The sequence below is a fragment of the Cheilinus undulatus genome, linkage group 5 (genome assembly GCF_018320785.1).
Source record: "Cheilinus undulatus linkage group 5, ASM1832078v1, whole genome shotgun sequence".
Lineage (NCBI taxonomy): Eukaryota > Metazoa > Chordata > Actinopteri > Labriformes > Labridae > Cheilinus > Cheilinus undulatus.
In genome coordinates this window covers 19,937,972-19,954,251 of record NC_054869.1, presented here as the reverse complement: position 1 = coordinate 19,954,251, position 16,280 = coordinate 19,937,972, and the positions used below count along the sequence as shown (strand labels likewise).

Sequence of the window (16,280 nt, the reverse complement as noted above, 5' to 3'; positions counted from 1 at the left end):
AGGAAAAGAAATTGAAGGATAATGATGAGCTAATGTGAGATTGAAGATTTCTTTGCAATTTAAATCAAACAGTTGTAGACTGCAAGAATGCAAATCTAAGGCTTTGTTTGATTTCTAGTCAGAAATATCTTACTCTTTTTCAAGATGTCACAGGCTAAGAATAAGACCTGAATTGCTCTTGATAAGCAAAAAATCTGCCAGTGGGTCAAGAAAATGTATGAATTAATACATGCCATTTCCAACCAGTAAAATCATCCTGCCCAGTGGCTGTTTAAAAATATCTTAAGAATAAGTAATGTAGGCTTTATTTATCTTGTTAAACAATGTTTATCTAAGGCAGGGGTGTCATCTCAATCACAGTGGGGGCTTGGTTCTGAATTAAGGCTCAACATTCAACCATAACCTGTCAACATTATTTTCACCAGTAATGAATTATGGGAAAAAATTGTCACTGATGATAAATTATTTTAAGATTAAAAAAAGGTCAAAATAGAAAGTTTGAAGGCTCAAAATCTGGGGTAAAAAATCAAACTTATTACTTGAAAAGGGCAAAACATGAAATCAAAAGTCAAAATATAGTTTTTTAAAGGCAAGTATATGAGATAGAAAGTTGAAATAATAAGCTTTAAAGGTCAAAATATGAAATAAAAGTACAAATCATAAGTTTAAAAGGTAGAAATATGAGTAGAATTTCTTTTTGTCTCAAAGTTCAAAATATTGGATTAAAAGTCAAATTTAGGAGTTGAAAAGGTCAAAATGTGCGATAAAGTTTAAAATCATAAGTTTAAAAGGTCAAAATATTACTTAGAATTTTAAATTGTGAGTCTAAAATGACAAAATATTAGATTTAGAATCAAAGTTATTAGTTGAGAAGATCAAATTAAGAGATAATTCAAATTCATGAGTTAAAGTGAATTCAAAAGATCAAAATATGAAACGAAAAGTCAAAATTCTCTTTACTTTTTCATATTTTTCTGACTTAACAAGGATGTTTAAAACCATCAAGGTTAAGTTTATGTTTTTAAAGTTGAAATCTGCAGACCTCATTTGCTGGGCCAGTTATATTAATAATAAAAATATGATATGATCTTGTGGGTCAGGTCTAACTGAGTTTGACACCCCTGATCTTGAGTGTATGTGGCACAATAGGTGTAATGATTTTTTTTTTTTTTTTTTTTTTTTACTACAAATTTGATCAAATATTTTCTTGGTTTTGAGTCTGCCACCCTCCATATATTAAGTCTGTTCCAAAGAAATAAACAGAAACCTGGCCACAAAACTTTTCGTCTTTAAAATGAGCCGTTCTCAGGGACATCACATTTAAAGGAAAGTGAAGTCTGCAGCTGGTTCAAAACCCCCTGATTGTAACAGTCCATGCACCATACCAGGAAAAAAGAAAAAAAAAAAAAGAAGCTGGCCCTGCATTTAGGGAACTGAAAATACTGTGTCTCAGACAGATAACGGTAAAGACGATCAGTTATTGCCTGTACATCAAAGCGTGCTGAGGTTCATCATTAAACAAACATCATGTTAAATAGTCCCTTTCTTTTGGCCTGAGAGCTGCACTCCCCCTCCTATTTCAGAATAAAAGAAACACATACCTGTAAGTATTTCATCTATAAAAAAAAACACTGAGGTTTTACTGAACACATTTCAGTTGTGTTGTCCAATTAACCGCTTCGCATAGCAAATAAGAGGCCATTGATATTAATAACGGATGGGTTTCAAGCTGTTTATAAGTGCTCGAAAAGTGATGCTGCACTCGCCTTAAACCACAAATTTGTTTCATCTAATGGGGCCTTTTTCTCTCTGTCTGTGGCTGAATGTGTGTTTGAAGTTCGAGACCGGTATCTTTAATAATGCGCACATACAAGTGGCCACATTGTCAAAATAGAACAGCCTCTATTCCTCTATTGTTTGGATGAAAACTAGAGCAGTGAAAGTGAGTTAATTCCAGAGAGCTGCACCTGCTTTCTTTTCCGAGCCATGTGTGTGTAAGCTCTTTGGCTGTATGGGAAAAGGGAAAAAAGTGCCTCTGCCAGCTTCTTTCTCTGAGCAACACTGCTTTTTTTTAATATTGAACTTTCTTTGATTCTCTTCTGTGACTGTGTGTTATTTACATGAGAGATCTGTATTGACAAAGCTTTTTTTTACAGAGGAAATCGTTCCAGATCTGCGCCCAGCTGGTAGCTAATGATCACAGTTTGTTGATTAACTGCATGTTTGTCTATCCTCTTCTGACACTTAAGTGGGCCAAAAAATACAGAAGGAACACCACCCAACACTTGGTTAAACATGCTCTGAATACAACAATGAAGACGCTAACTGCAGGCTATAAAACGCCCTTACAGAGAGATCTCTCTGTGCGGTCGATTAGGGTAATGTAGGAATAGATTTATGGCATAACTCTATCATGCATTGCCCTTCATGTTTTCTCTTCACAACTCCCAGGTCTGAAAGAGGAGATAGGATTGAATGGATATTGATAGATCGGTTTGGTTTTCCTGAAATCAAATCTCCCAGGATGCACCAGGGAAACTGAAACTATCCCTCTCCTCCACCCCCTCTCTTCTCTCTTTTCCTCCCCACATAAACTGCAGGATCCTGGAGCTGCTTCCCCACCTAAAAGTTTTCCAGTGATGTCAGCGTGTCACGCCGTGCCATGTGTCAGACAACAGAGGCTGAAACCAGAGACGCGACACTCTGACTCCCTACAAACTGGCGTGTGCGATGTCAGGTTGTATACCACGGCACAAACACTCATCTGATTCACCGACGGCGTACGCAGAGAAAAAAAAACTCCCCTGGGTTCTAAATACCATGCTGACATTTACACAGTCATACTGAGATGTAAAAAAACAAGACTCAGTCTAAACACTGCAGGATCAAAAGGCATCTTGTGACGATAAGATTAATTGTCATATCCAACTTACACCAAAATATGAAGCGTACGCATGAGCTGTACATGAATGAGACAATAAGACGACAGGACTTCAGGTCAGAGCGGACAATTCAGGACCAGGACACGAGAAGTGTTGTCTTCCCGCGGTGTTAGGATGCAAGAGGCATCCAGGGCAAATGCAGCATAGCTAGCTGCCGGCCCAGCTCTGTTATCAACCCCCTCACTCAGACACACACTCTGCTGGGGCCATTAATGTATTCAAAAAAGTGTGTGAGAGCCCCTGATGGCTCAAGGTGGTATCTTAGCATCCCAAGCTAACATGCCAGCTAAAAAAAATCTAAACAAAAAGGCATAACTTTAAACCCTGACATTAGCAGCATCATATTTCAACACATAAACTCAACCGAATCAAAGTTTTCCTGAGCCTCACACTTTAAATGAGGAACCTAGCATGCATTTTTCACATATTATAATTCACACGTAGACTGACTTTAACAACACCACAGGAAGAGGATAAGTGTGCGATTACGAAAAGCCTTTAACTGACCAAACAATAACACCTACATAAATATCACACCAGCGCACCCCCACATCTCAATCTGACACGTACAACCTGCTACCTCCAAATCACATATATTACTAACGCCATGCTCATGCATCCATAAATACACAGGCATACACACAGAGCATGCTTGCTTGAACAAACATTTTAAAAGACATTTGGCTGTCTGGATTGCAAATACTGGTGCAAACATCACGTGGGATGTGCTAATTTGAATCTCAGATATGCGGTTTTTATGTTCAGTGTTAAAGTTCCACACTTGAAGGAGCTGATGTTACTTCATGGCCTCATGTGATGCTGTTATGTGACTCTACAAGTTGATGATGTCAACACCGGCCTTGATTGTGCAAGTCTAAAGCAAGATTTGTAAATAAAGGAAGCAATTATTACTTACTTAATATTATATCTAATTTATGCATTCAATTTTCCTCACTTTATGAGTATGATGATCATGTTTAGCCTTTGTATTAAGCTGAACAGCTTTTCCTCTGAATTAATCAGCCCTCTGTCTTTGTTGTTAATCTGAAAAAACCCACTGTAAACCACCCGTATGTCAGTGTGGGTGTAATCTTTGTTTCCTCGGTCAGTGGGTGCTGTTAGACACACCACTATGTTAATAACAAAGAGCGTGACATTACAGCACATTTGCGACCATGTGGACTGGTAAATAAAGGGACCAGTGTAAGAGTGTGAGTGTGAAGCCAACTGTGTCTTTTCACAGTAAATGGATAACAAGAGTGTGAAGCCTATCTTCATATGCACATCCACACACATGAAACACTTGAACACACACACAGAAATTTTGTAGACCGTTTTCGTCAGTCGTGTTGAGGGTGAGCACCAAAACATAAAAAATATAACTGAATTCTTTGAGAATTGGCCAATGTTTGCTCTTAAAAATGCATCTAAGGTTAAAATCCTCAATCCAATACATATTATATATGAAAGACAATTAAAATCTTTGTCAGATTAACTCAAAACCTTTGTGTATCTTTTCAGCGGTCATCCTCAGTGCTTTTTATTGCTGATGATGGCAATGCCATCCATATTGGGGGAAAACATTTAAGCTTTCTGGAGTTTTTATCTATTACTGGCTGTTTCGAATGTAAATCCCCACTTTTAAAATAGTCTGAGTCTAGTCTTTTAATATCAACATTTCTGGGTGGGTTTATTTGACTGGGACAGTTATGTCAGTGTTTATAGCCAACAATAAGACCTGCAACTATTTTTCTTTTCAGCCTGCTCAAAGCTGATTGGAGTCAGGCCCATGAGGTGAATGTTAACCAAGGGGCTGGAGCTAACACTATGGATCCAATGAGCATGTGTTAACATGCAATATTGTGAAGTTGATTTTAACTGATTTTAATGGTCTTGAGTGTTGGAGTTATTTGACAGTGGTGATCCACCAGTTTTAGTTAAACTCTATAAAGAGTCAATTGGTCTAAACAGGGTGTTTAGATGTGTTTTATGTTTGCTTATTTGAGTTTGGAAATTGTTTTTTTAACATAGTGATCCTTGCTGGGATTTCTCTGCTCATGTTTCTGGTGGATTGTTACTGTCTTTGGTGTGAGACACATTTGTACCATGAATGAAGTTATCCACTGAGTTAAAGGTACCAGCTCTTACTATGGTGCCTGAAGGACACATAGTGCATATTCTTCATCAGTATGAATTGTCTGGCTATGAAGTTGACTCTCTGCTTTGTTCTTGCCAGAGGTGACCCACCTTGCCACAAATTTTCAGGAGCTGTTACAGCTCTGTCATTCTGTACAATATTTAAGACTTTCAAATGTTTAGTGCAGGTGTCAGGAACCTTTTTGGTTGAAAGAGCCATTTTTGCCAAACCCCCCTTCTAGAACATCTTTGAAGAGCCGCATAACACATTTAAACCTTCCAATGAGGGTGATGCAGTTAATTAGCCTAAGTCTTTGTCTATCGACATAACTGATTGAGCAAAGGTATGTAGCCATCCACTGAGACAGTCATGGATGAAATTACTGGCACCCCTGGAATTTTTCCAGAAAATACACTGTTTCTCCCAGAAATTGTTGCAATTACAAATGTTTTTGGTATACACATGTTTATTTCATTTATGTGCATTGGAACAACACCAAAAAATCTGAAGAAAAAAGACAAAATTGACATAATTTTGTCACAAAACTCAAAAAATGGGCCAGACAAAATTACTGGCACCCTTTTAAAACTGTGGGTAAACCATTTTATTTCAAGCATATGATGTTCATTTAAACTCACCTGTGGCAGTAACAGGTGCTGGCAATATAAAAATCACACCTGAAGCCAGTTAGAATGTATAAAAGTTGACTCAACCTTTGTGTTGTGTGCCTGTGTGTGTCACACCAAGCATGGAGAAGAGAAAGAAGGGCCGGGAATTGTCTGAGGACTTAAGAAGCAAAATTGTAGAAAAATACGAACAATCTCAAGGTTTCAAGACCAGGATCCAGAGATCCTGAAAGTCCTTTGTCCACTGTGCATAATATAATCAAGAAGTTTATGACCCATTGAACTGTGGCTAATCTCCCTGGATGTGGATGGAAGAGAAAAATTGACAAAAGAATGCAACGCAGGATAGTTGGACATCCTCAACATCCTCAGTCAACTTCCACTCAAGTTCAGGCTGTCCTGCAGACTCAGGGTGGAAAAGTTTCAGCTCAGACCATACGTCGTCATCTAAATGAGATGAAGCGTTATGGCAGGTGACCGAGGAGAACCCCACTGCTGACAAAGAGACATAAAAAAGCCAGACTGGAGTTTGCAAAAATGTACCCAAGTAAGCCTCAATCCCTCTGGGAGAACATTTTGTTGACAGATGAGACTAAGGTAGAGCTTTTTGGAAAAGCACGTCATTCTACTGTTTACATAAAATGGAATGAGGCCGACAAAGAAAAGAACACAGTACCTACAGTCAAACATGGTGGAGCTTCAAAGATGATTTGGGGTTGTTTTGCTGCCTCTGGCACTGGGTGCCTTGACTATGTGCAAGGAATCATGAAATCTGGAGACTATCAAAAGATTTTGGTCTGCAATGTAGGGCCTAGTGTCAGAAAGCTGGGTCTGCGTCAGAGGTCATGGGTGTTCCAGCAGGACAATGACCCAAAATAAACCTCAAAAAACACCAAGAAATGGTTGGAGACAAAGCGCTGGACAGTGCTGAAGTGGCCAGCAATGAGTCCAGATCTAAATCCCATTGAACACCTATGAAGAGATCTCAAAACTGCTATTGCAAGAAGGCACCCTTCAAATCTGAGAGACCTGGAGCAGTTTGCAGAAGAAGAGTGGTCCAAAATTCCAGTTGAGAGGTGTAAGAAGGTTGTTGATGGTTATAGGAAGTGATTGGTTTCAGTTATTTTTTTCGAAGGGTGTGCAACCAAACATTAAGTTGAGGGTGCCAACAATTTTGTCTGGCCCATTTTTTGAGTTTTGTGTAAAATTATGTCAATTTTGTCTTTTTTCTTCAGATTTTTTGTGATGTTCCAATGCGCATAAAGACAATAAACACATGTATACAAAAAACATTTATAATTGCAACAATTTCTGGGAGAAATTGTGTATTTTCTGGAAAAAATTCCAGGGGTGCCAATACTTTCGTCCATGACTGTATGTTTTATCACACTGATAACTTTCCACGTAGTAGTTGTTTTATTCTTACTTTGCATTGTAATCATAATTTTCATTTTGATGGAGTAAAGGATTCAGAACTACAATAGAAACAACCGTGTACATATTTTCATTTTTATCTATAAGTGCTATTATCAGCCAGTGAATATTTATTTTTATCCCTAATGATACTGATATAATCATTATCATTACTTCTTTATTCATCAAAACACACTCCTTACACCTGCTGTCAGACAGAGTTAATGCAGGATATTGTAGTAGCCTACTGTTCTCCTATAGATGAAACCTTCTCTACTCCATCTCCTCTCTTTATGCTGCTGTCTGTCTACGTCACATACAGGTGTACAGTAGGAAAGACGGTTTTGGCATGACGAATAAACAATAGCATCCTTGATCACTGGGTCACAGACTGCATTAAACAATACATTCAGTGGAACAAACTGGAGCAATCACGATAATCACTCCAAATATCCATGAGAGCGTAGAATCCGCTGTTTACAGCCTTTCTCCCTTTCTGTGAGTGACATGTCAGCACAGTGGACAGCTCCACATTAACGCACACGACCTTTTTTAGCTACATCAACAATTAAACATCAACAATCTGATGTTTTACGACACAAATGCGTGCACAACCTTGCATTCATTGTACAGCAAAGATATTTATACAATCATCAAATGTATCAATTTTCTAAATGATGATATAGACTTCACAGCAGCAGAGTAAAAAATAACAATAAAATGAACGAAATGAGCTTACCTGTTTATTTGGCTCATACAGCCCTCTATTGATCCCTTGGCCTCCTTTCTCTCTTTCTTTACCTGACTGATGCTATTAAGTGTGAACTTGTCTTAGGTTGTCACGCTGTTATTAACATTATCAACAGTCACATTCTCCGCTAACACTACTTTAGTCCTCTAAAGGTCCGACCGATGCACCAGCTCAGTATGAAACTTATCAATGATCGTGGTTTTCACATACCGACCTTCCTTCTTGCTGTGCTAAACAAGATTTCATAAATTAAAACTTAACTTGCATGATGAGCAAAACTCCTGCTTCAGTTGTCGTTTGTGACAAGACCACGTCCAGACCTTTGTTCCCAAGACAGGAAATTGCCAGTATGTGCTGCACCATAGAGGCACGATATGACGCATTTTTACGTTGATAAAATAGGCCTGTTTGTAAAAATAAAGCTAGAAATGAATGAAAGAGCTATTTTTTTGGATAAAACATACTAAACTATCTCACTATTGCATTTCAGAAAATATTCATCTAATGTAAAAAAAAGGTTTCCCGACCCACGGTTTAGTTAAATTATATATGAGGACCAACATGGACATCTTTAACATGTTAAATTTAACTATACATGAGTTTAATGAACACGTATTGGATTTACTTTATTATAGAGGTGTGACTTCATCTGAACAATCTGGTTGGAGGTCTATTCTCTATTTTTTCTTGCCAACAAGGAAAGACCATATTTTACTATGCAACTCCTCGCTAGCTTTTACTTGAGTAGATTTATAGACCAGTGTTTTTACTTCAGTAAGTTTTAACCAGAGTAACTGTTTTTTTACTTGAGTACTGTAGTCGTTTTTTTTTGTTTTGTTTTGTTTTGTTTTTTTTACCTTTGTTCACTAATAACAACTACATTTCACAGTAAAAGCATAGCCTGCCAAGAGATTGCTTACTTATATATTGTAAAAAGTCAAAGCTACAAGATGAGGTAGAACAGTTTTTCTTTAAAATGTAAAATCATTTTTTTCAACTCATTCTTCAAACTTTGAACCTTCAATGCAATACACATTAATATCAAGGGATTATTGGCCTGACCAGTGGTTGGGGCCAATTTTTGGCATTTGGCAGCCAATTTGTATCTGTTTTAATTTGCAGATAGTTCATACTTAAGCTACTGTAGCTCTGCTGTGAGCTGTGTTTTCCCCTCTGTCTTATTCACTCTCCAACTTCCTGTTTTCCTGCCGCTACTTCTGTTGCTCTATGCCATTTCTAGTGTCCATAGAACTAGTAACTATTGCTGTTACATGCAAGTTATCATCAAGCACACTCGCTCTTTTGTGGCTGTTGTGTGGGTTTTTTTTCTCTCAGACTAAAACTTAATTCTGCTGAGCTTACTCTAGCAATAACCTCTCTCTATGGCCTCTTCTTCTGCCTCATTTTCTTCTTCTTCCTTTACCAAAAATGGAAAAAGTGACAAATGTTATTTATTTCTAGCTTTACTATGGTAATTACTATGGTAATATACTATTACTATGGTAATTGGTAACGAAGTAGCCTAGTTTTTCTGACATTTACATTCTGTCACTTTTGCTAGTGTAACATTTAAAATACTGAAACTTTGATAAGGGTAATTTTTACCATACATTTATATTGGTTGCATGAACTCATGAACTACTAAACTAAATCAATATGAATTGATCCTTATCAATTTTGAGACATGTTTCAATACCATGGTTTCAGAGAGAAATCCTTCATTGGCAACGTTTCGGCAGAAAAACTTTCTTGATGTTTTTCTTCATTCAAGACAGAGTGCAGGTATCTGTCATTAGAAATAGGTGTTCTTGTTTGTTTTTTTTAGTTCTGGTAATTTTCAAAACTTTTGATCATAAAAATGAGAAACGGTAAATTTTGGCAAACGTATTTCTTGGTACTACTCTCAATTACACTGGCCTTCTACAAGCACTTTCTCATCAGGGTAACAACCCAAACCCACTTTAGTTTCATATTGACACACCAGCCTTATTTCTTCACCCTTGTCCTCCTCCACACACTAATCCCAAGAGACATTCAGACACATTCACATACGCCACATCCCATTTGAGAATCTTGCTTTTCTTCACAGTTCCCTTTCTTTATCAAACTAAATAATTGGTTACATTTCATCTAGCCAAAAGGCCAAACAGAGGGAGCAAAAGAGAGGAGGAACAGTGGCTGCTTCTCTGCCACATGGGTGAGAGGGGAGAGAGGAGGAGGGGAGGGATGAGGGAGCAGAGAGGGGGGCGGACGTACAGGAAGCACATTTGTATGCATTTCCTCTCATAACAGGAAGAGGCCAGTGGCTTCCCCTTCACAATGGCTTCGCTTCTGCTTCCCACCTCCTGCCTGCTTCCCTGGGGGAGGAGGAGGAGGAGAGACAGGCACCAAAAAACTGCTGGTTAGCAAACCAAACATGGCCATGAAGGGACACACACAAGCAGGGACGCACATACAGAGATGTCAGTCAGCTTTTAAGCAGGACGATGGGTCTTGAGACAAACACTTCTCCCATTGTCGGAGGACCGAGCAGGAAGACACGGGCTTACGCAAAAGGACTAAGAGGAGCCAGGGACCTGGTCCTGAACTCTGCCTCACAGCCAAAGAAGCTGCTAAGAGGGACATTACCACAAAAGAGGCTTTGTCCCACCTCTAATATATGCTATGCTCCTCTTTCTCCTCAAAAACCCCACTTATCATCCTTTTTCAGAGCGCCGTCATTATACAGTAGGAAACAGGAGGCCACAGACTCCAAACATTTCTTCATTCTGTCTCTCAGTCAAAAGAGTCAAAGTCTAACCTGTACAGTCTGCTAACTGGTGTCTTAATTATGATCATTTTAGTGGTAAGAATCTTAAAATACATGCTAGTTTTTATTGTTCATCTTTACGGAGCTTGTAATTACATTTCAGGACAGGACTGTAATGGCTCCTTCTCTGAATGCTCTTGTTTATGCTGAAAAACCGCAACTGGAAAAGGATATATCCACTGACACAAAAAGTGGATGTTACATTGCAAGACCCAACTTAGTGGCCGGAGGGACAAAAATAACTTAGTTGTCGTCTTTTTTTAAGTGGGTACATGTTTGGTGTGGCACTAAAGCACACAGTTTATCTGAAGGCCCATTGTTTTCACTTTTTACCAAACAAGAGACACTTGTTTAAACTTTTTCTTACATTTTTGAAGAATAATTTCTACTGCAGGAAATCTCTGTTATGTCCATTTTTGTCTAGTTCAAGTCTTCTGTCTGCAATCAGATTCAGAAATACTGAATCAGTCTATACGGGAAATTGGGGCAAAGGAAAGATAAAATGATGGTTTTGCTTATAATAAACTTAGCACAAAAACAAAGGAAATTAGTGTTTGGTAAATTATTTCTTTGTTTTAACAATATTTCTTGGCAATAAATCTCACACCTTTGAAAAGCATGCTTATTTCTCTTTTAAATGGTGCCACATTTGTAAGGAACATATATTTGTGGGATGAGCAGCAGAGCTGAGTAAGTGGGTTGCAGCCATGAAAAATTTGCCAAATCTTCTCTGCCAAAGCCAAACAGCTTATTCTACCATTGACGCTTGTTTGGTAGATTGGATGATTTGAGTCTGAAGAAACAATACATATTTGCAATTAACAATCGATTCATTTGACAAAAATGAGGCTCAGCAGCGTGTGGAAGAACCTTTAACAGCTACAACAGCCTGGCATCTCCTCCTCATGCTTCCTCAGACATCATTTGTCACAAGTCAGCCAATATGGTTAAACAAAATGTTAAACTGTCAATATGTCTTCTGTTTTTTCAGACTTCAATCATTCAATCCACCAAACAACACCAAACAAGAGTCATGACAGAATAAGCTGTACTGGCAGAGATTTAGCCATTTTTTTCATGGGTGCAACCCACATACTCGGCTCTGCTGCTTCTCACACAAACACATGTTCTTTAAAAATGTGGCACCATTCAAATGGGAAATAAACAGGCTTTCCAAATGTTTAATATTTATTGCCAAGAAGCATTGTTACTACAAAGAAATAATCTACCAAACACTAATTTCCTTACTTTCAGTGCTAAGTAAAAAAAATATTGAATATGGAGAAGCTGTAGGTTGTAAGTCGATTGTTCAAAGACCCAGTCTGCAGTCAATATGCACAATCAACATTTTTTACAAAAATTTTAAAGCTGCTTGAGGAAATTCTGGTTTGTTTCTATTTTGACACCCCCTGTGGACAAAGTCATACCTCTTTTTATTTTGTTGATTTGGTGTGTCATTTTTATTTGTTTACATAAACCTAATCTTTCTGTCTTATAACTATCAAATGTTTCATTCATCAAAATGTAAAAATAAAAATAAGGGCAGTATGCATTAATGCAGTTCTTCCCAAAGTGTGGGTCATGACCCCCTAGTGGGCCCCAGAGGTACTGCAGATGGGCCGCAAGAGGACATTTACTGTAAATGAAAAGCACAAACAAAATTTTAAAAACTTGTAATCATGTTTTCAGTGATGATTAAGTAATTTATGGGATTTTTGTTTACTAAAATCCCAGGATTGACCTTATATGTCCTCTTTTTATCATTTATCTTCCTATGCACCTATACAGAACCAGTGTCATGGTTTAACTGGTGTTGGATTGACTACTGGCACTCGCTTCAACTTTCTATTCTGCTACTCCCTTCCTGGTTATAAGAATTTATCAGTGCCTTTTGGAACATTTACATTGCTGGGACAGAGTTTGCAGAGTCTCAAAGTATGTTTAGAGAGATGAATGTTCGTAAGGAAAATATAGTCCACTTTTCAGCAAAACATATAAATTGTGATGTTAACTGTACTCCACAAAAACTTCCTTGCAACATACATTTGTCTGAAAACCAAGCATTATCATTGAATTTCTCTGTTTATGAAATAAACCATGTAGAGGTAAATACTTTGAGTCTCATGCTATGGCGGTATGAGGGTCGTGGTGTTGCCATAAATTAAGGCCCCTTAACAGTGTGTTAATTTTTTAAAAAATTGCATGCTTTATTGTCCCTTTCTGTATACTTTGGTCAGCCACTGCAATGTCCCACTGCAGCCACAGTGTTGTGAAATAAGTCCACCACTGCTCCTTATAGTCTCATTTCACCTTAAGAAGTCAGACAGCTAAGTAGACAGGACAAAAGTCATCTGCACCTTGTGTTATCATACATATACCTTTTTACTGTTCCTTTATTTCCTTTTCATTCTATAACAAAATCTCTTTTCCATGGGTGATTCATGTCAGACTTTGGTGCAAAACCAAAAATGAAACAAAAATCCACCCTTTTTAACAAAATGTTAAAAAGGGGGGATTAATCAGATTAAGTGTAAAAACCCTTAAATGATTGAAAATTTTAACAGCCCAAAAGAAAGTAGGGTTTTTGTGGTTATGAGGCATGCAGTTAACCACACCGTCTGACACTTACCCCCCACAACAGTTTCAGATATTAATAATGTATTTATTTATAGATATAGTGTAGAATATGCTAATGATCTTGTTTGCTTTTATACGTAATAAAAAGGTATCAGTATTAGTTTCAGTCCATTTCAGCACCAGAAAAAAAAAAAATCCTCACAGGACCTTTAAATGCAAAAAAAAAAAAAAAAAAAAAAAAAAAAAAAGCCCAAACTCCACAGGAGATTAAGGACAAAAGAAAGGGACCCTAAAGATACTTTCTGTTGGTCTAAAATTAAAGAAAATGGGGTGAGAGCCAAACTCACCATGTGGAGAACATGCAAATGAGAAAGGAAACAAAGAATGAGAAAAAAGAATACAAAAGAGAATTAAAACACAGCAGAAAGAAGGTGAGAGCTAAGTGAGCCCTTTTCCAGGTGAGGTCTCACAGCTGAACATATGACAGAGAGAAGAGGAGTGCCACTTGCTGTGGTGAAAGAGAAGGGGATGGTAGAAGGTGGGAAACAGGGAATTAGAGGAGGGGTGCAAGGGTGAGTAGCGACCCTGTGGGCCTCATTATTTTCCTGCTGTTAATTTCACTCGCACATTTTCTCACCCCAGTGCTGTTGATTGGAGAGAAGAATGCTTTGTCGCTGAAACAAAAAGACCCCTTTATTTCAGTGGCGGCCCCGCACTTTGCATTGTGAGGGAGAAGAGACGGCATATGGAGGAAGATATAAAAACGTGGATTTTTTTCATCTTCAAGCAAAGTCTGTGCTTGTGTGACGTTTGTTTGTGGGAGTTTTGAGCTTCCTGTCACTGATGACCTGATCCATGTTTAACCTTTGGCCTTGGGTCCCTTCCCCCTTGGAAATCACATTTCTCTCTCACACAGTCACATCCACACTGATTTGCACAAACAAGTCATCCTAAATTAAGCTCAGCGAGTGTACTGGCTGGAGAGGTTACACTAATTAGAGCCAATTGGAGAAAATTAGTCGATCCCCAGGACCGACTCTGGAGAGATAGATGTGTTTTAAATGAGTACACGTGCTTACAAGTGTGCATTTGTATATGCATCGCATACAAAACACCACATACACCATCTATGTGCATTTCTGTCTATAATCTGCTATGTTTCAAAACTTTGCCAGTGTATGCACACACACCTGTGCGTGCATCTCTAAGTGTGTGTGCTGGCTAGGGCAAGAGAGTGTGCTCTGTGTGTGCAGCCCATGAGCTTATGGCACAGGGGGCCCTTTCATGTGCCCGAGGCTGGGAGAGGGTCTGAGTGGTTGGGGGGCTTGGAGCCAGGGCTCACACACTGCTGCCCACTGTCCAGAGCTCCGGGCAGCCAGTCAACGCCAGGGAGGCCTGGCCCTTCTGCCCCTGCTCTCGGGAAGTGTTTCTGGGCCTGGGGGTGGCAGCCCAAAGTGGCCGCCCAGAGAGAGCCAGGCCCTGTGCCCACTGCGATGCTGCTGCTGCACGGTGGGCAATGTAGCCCTGTAGGTGGCAAGGTAGTGATGACAGCTACACAGAATGGTGCCACTCCAAAGAGGGCTGCTATATAGAGTTTGTGTAGACCTGTTAGCACCAGGGGAAATGTTATATTAGGTTTATTTATTTATTTTAGACTGAAAGAGCTACTGTGCCTTACACTTTTATTAGCTCTTTATTCACATTACACTAACATTTTGATGTATACTTTAAATTTTGCTCAAATGTTTCACTTCTGTTGAACACAGCAACTATAAAAGAGATTTCAAAAGATGCCCAAACCCCGTACACATGAAAAAGTAAAAGTATTTAAAGAATTTGAGGTTGAAATCAACTCAAAACAGATTCCTCTGGTGTTTCTTTGGCTCATTCTTGGGACATTTCCTCATAAAGGAAGTGAAAACATACAAATGAAAAGCTTCCTTTTTCTCTGTGTTTTTTTTTTCTTTCAAGAAGAAAATTTTTAGTTTCTGTGTCTGTCTTGTGATGTCCGCCTCTGCAAAATGTGGTGATGTCATTTATTTAGGTTCTAGGTTGAATGACACTTAGTGCCACACTGCTCATGCATGTGCTGTTTTTTCACATGACTAGATGACATCATTTCAGTAGGAAACACTGCTGGACTTAAACAAACAACGACCAAAACAATCTATCATTTAAGAGATCAAAACAGAAAAATCCAGCAATATATTGATTTTTCCTTCCCTGAACCCTTTCTCTCCTCCCTCTCCTCGGCTCTTCTCGCCTCCCTCCCTCCTCCTCCTCCACCTCTCCCTGTAAGTAAAGCCCGGATATCTCAGGCATCGATTCCCCTCAGGTGTCCTTCCTGTATCCCTCTTTCCCTCCTTATCCGCAGGAGCCTGAGTGCCTGGTGCGACTGGCGGGCCTAGGCTAAGGTGGGATGAGAGAGAAGGGCTGAGATAACAGTAAGGAGGAAGTGTGGGTGCTGCTGCAACATGATAGCTGTAGTCCTCATGTAAAACTCTGTGACCTCCTCCTTGCTCTGTCTCTGTCTGCCTGTTTCTTTTCCAACAACAAATACATTACAGGCCTGTATATAGATTCTGTGAAACACCTTCCCTGTTTGTTTGAAAATTTTTCTTCCATGTCTCTTATGCATTCTCATTTTTTTGTCCAGGAAATCTTATTTCAGTGGCTGAAAGCTAACTCTACTTGCGTTACAATTAGGCAACAACTTTAGATCACCTGCTTTATCATAAGTTACTGCAAATTTCTTGCTAACACTACTTTTTTTTACTACACTAGCTTGTAAAAATGTTAGTATCACCTGTAAGTCACTTCCTAGCTGATGGTATTATTAGGTTAGGGTGACCATATTTTCAATCCTCCAAACAGGGGCACTTAAATTTTGTCTCAAATCCACATATATGAGCTCAGGGTATGGAATTTTTTTTTTTTTTGTCAGTGCACTTTTTGGCACCATAGAAAGTCCCTCAGCAGATGAAATAGCATATTCAAAGATCAACCAAACTCAGTAAAATGTAAT

At 38.7% G+C, this 16,280-nt stretch overlaps 1 protein-coding gene across 7 annotated transcripts in view; it reads right to left on the bottom strand.

Annotated features, from left to right (window-relative positions):
- The window catches only part of mef2cb (myocyte enhancer factor 2cb), a 94,869-nt gene that overhangs the window by 34,102 nt on the left and 44,487 nt on the right, over window positions 1–16,280 (bottom strand). The window lies entirely within an intron of this gene.